Source organism: Notamacropus eugenii, chromosome 1 (genome assembly GCF_028372415.1).
Source record: "Notamacropus eugenii isolate mMacEug1 chromosome 1, mMacEug1.pri_v2, whole genome shotgun sequence".
Lineage (NCBI taxonomy): Eukaryota > Metazoa > Chordata > Mammalia > Diprotodontia > Macropodidae > Notamacropus > Notamacropus eugenii.
Window position 1 is genome coordinate 736,385,518 of NC_092872.1, and position 3,212 is coordinate 736,388,729.

At 39.4% G+C, this 3,212-nt stretch overlaps 1 pseudogene; it reads right to left on the reverse strand.

Moving 5' to 3' along the window:
* Positions 1 to 2,338: 2,338 nt before the first annotated feature.
* Positions 2,339 to 2,960, reverse strand: LOC140528693 (translationally-controlled tumor protein-like; annotated as a pseudogene).
* Positions 2,961 to 3,212: the final 252 nt, after the last annotated feature.

The window sequence follows — 3,212 nt, forward strand, 5'->3', positions numbered from 1 at the left end:
CAGTTATCATTGTACCTACATCTATGTGCCTACTGTGTCCTGTACAGAGCAGATGCACTGGACTGAATTGAATTGAATGTAGCCAGGGGACCTCCAGCTTCATAAACAAAACTAATTTGCCTCTTTCCCCCCGATGATTCAGGGGATTCAGTACTTAGAAAGCTGGTATCAATAAGCCACAGCCCCTTATTGGTATAGTGATTGGACATTGACAGACATTTAAAAATATCTTTTTAAACTAACACTCCTCTTGATGGGAGTGATACATCTCCCCCCACTGATGGGCAGGTATACCCAACAGAACTGAGAATAACTATGTTCCTCAGACCACTAACTCTGCTAATAACCTGGTCCCCACCAACATCTCCTGTCAACCACCTCTGAGGGTTCTATCCCCTCCATTGTTCCTTAACAATCAGAAACACAAAACACCTGGAAAGAAAGTTCTAATCACCCAAGCCTTTGGCATTATCTGCTGTTTTGACAAAAGAATTAGCTATGATTTTATGAAATGATACCGAAAAGGAGGCATTATCATTTTCTTTACCACTGCACCTATGGGGTCTTTCCATCTGATTTCCAGATGACAGATCCTGTGTATTGTCTTCCCCATTAGAATGTTATTATTTTGTCTTTGTACCTACAATGAATAGAATGGTGCTTTGCACAATTGGTGTCAATAAATGATTTTCATTCATTCATTAAACCAAGGATTTAAATTAAGGATTGGAAATGTGTTTTCCTCAATGGACTGTGGAATCCCCCAACTTATATTTTGTCTTCTTTATCTGAATTTAATTAGCATCCTACCCCTAACACCAACCTCCCTGCTCTGTGGGGCAAAGCTATGTGAGAACATCTCTGTAAAGACCTAGAGAAGACACTCTCAGCAGGATCCTAGAAGTGATCAAGGGGTGAGAGGAATACTCAGAAATGCTTAACATAGCTTGTGTTTGCCTATAGCTCCCTTTGACTCTGGTGTCATTTCTTCTTCTCAAGACAAGAACATGAATACTAATGAAAAAAATATCAGTATCATCTTCTTTTCCCAGACAGGAATTGGAGTCCTAAGGAATTCCTTTCTTACTTGTCTCTTCATCTTCATATATCTCAGTGGACATAGTCTGAGACCCCTAGACTATTCTTACCCAACTTACTTTGGCCAACTGCTTGGTACCTCTCCCTAGGGATTCCTCAGGTAATGGCAACTTTGGGTCTAAAGAATTTCCTTGATGACATTGGTTGTAAAATCATCTTCTACTTTCAGAAAGCATTCCAGGGTCTTTTCCTCACATGACTTGCATCTTGAGTGTCTTTCAGGCCACCACCATAACTCCTAGCAGTTTCAGTTCAGTAGATCTTAAAGTCAGAGGCCAAAAGTACATAATTACCTCCAGTCTGTTCTCTTGGACTTTCCATCTACTTTTAAATGTCTTCATTGCTTTTTTTTTTTTTTTTTACTAAAAGCAGGTAAAGTTTGAGGTGATTGATCATGGGTGCAGGGAGTAAACAAACTCAGGCTGATGATTCTTGGGGCTATTATTCCTAATGGAATCCCTGGAATCCTAGAATATCATATGTGGAAGTACCTACCCCACAGAAATCACCATAAGCAGAAGGACTTATATTTACAATAATATCTGTAGCTGCTTATTTCATGGTAGCCTATATTGGAATCTAATGTCGTGTCATCCTTATTGGGGAATGACCAAACAAGTTGTAGCATAATATTGTAATGGAATATTCTTATGCAAAAAGAATTGACAAAAGGTACAGTTTCAGAGGATATTGAGAAGACCTCAGTAAATGATGCAGATGAAAGGAAACAGAATTAGATCCATTTACATAAGGATAAAGTCATTATAGAGAAAATTATTTTGAAAGACTTTACATCTCTAGTCAAATCATTGAGAAACCACACATCCAGAAGACTGAAAATGAAACATGCCATTCACTTCTTATCAAACAGGGGAGGAATTTAAAACGAAGTAAGAAAAATATATTTTTAGATATGGCCAGTATGGGAATTTGTTTTGCCAGATGATGTATTTAGTATTTAAGGCACTGGTTTTCCGAGTTTGTAAAAAATTTGCTCATTGGTGGTGAAGTTCATGGTAGGGATAGATAAAAGAAAAATGAACAAAATATCATGGTATGGAGAAGGTGAGATTTACAGGGTGGAAGAATTTAATGATGATAAAGCAAAATATAGATTTTGGGGGGGGTTAAATGCTTTTTATTTTAGACAACCTACATGACATGTTTTTAAAAACAATGTCTCCACTCCAAATAAATCAAGGTCAGAAATAAATGAATAAAGCTCCAGATGACATCAGTCCAAGTTTGTCCAAGTCCTGGTGTTGTGTAGATGACAAAAAGCAGCAGCCAAATATGACGACAGGTGACTCAAAGTAATCAGCTGAATTTGTTAGCATTTCTCCATTTCTAAACCATCCTTAAAGAAAACCATATAGGGAGTCACACCATCCTCACTGAAGTCCAAGAGAACCACCATGCCATCTGGATTCATTTTTCACCTATGAAGAACTGATAGTTTTTAAAATTAGCAAGGATGTGTTCTATCTGTTCGGCAGCTCCCGTCATAAAAGGTTTTACTCTATCTGGCTTGTGTTCTTCAAGTCTGCCCTTGGTTGATTTCATGTAGTCTTTGATGTACTTTTTGTAGGAGTCTTTTGTGAAACTAGTTTCTTGCAGATAATGGTTTATTACTATGTCAACTCCAGTGATTAGAGTGGCATCAGTTCCTTCACCCTCAGGACCTTCAGCAGAGGCATTTCCACCGATGAGTGAAGCATCAATGGTACCCTCTGTCCTACTGACCATCTTCCCCTCCACCTCCAGGCACAGCCCGTTCGCGATCTCCCGATCTTGTAAATGTTGGAGAACATCTCATCATGGCTGATGAGGTCCCGGTAGATGATCATGGCGGCGGCGCTAGATCTGCTGGCGCCTGGAGCTCGGTGTGAGCGCGATGCCGCCAGAGTGGCGCTTGGGAGGGAGGGGGGGGCGGGCAGAAAAGCAAAAATAAAATTTTTTAAAGAAATGGATGTTCCTAAGAAACTTCATACAACTTTATAGATAAAAATTCCATGTAAAACAACCCTAACAATCTGTCACTCACACACAGATTGGAAACCTTTTGAGGCAGGAATCCTGCTTGCTCATGAAGTAAATAGTTCCTTTTTGGCTGA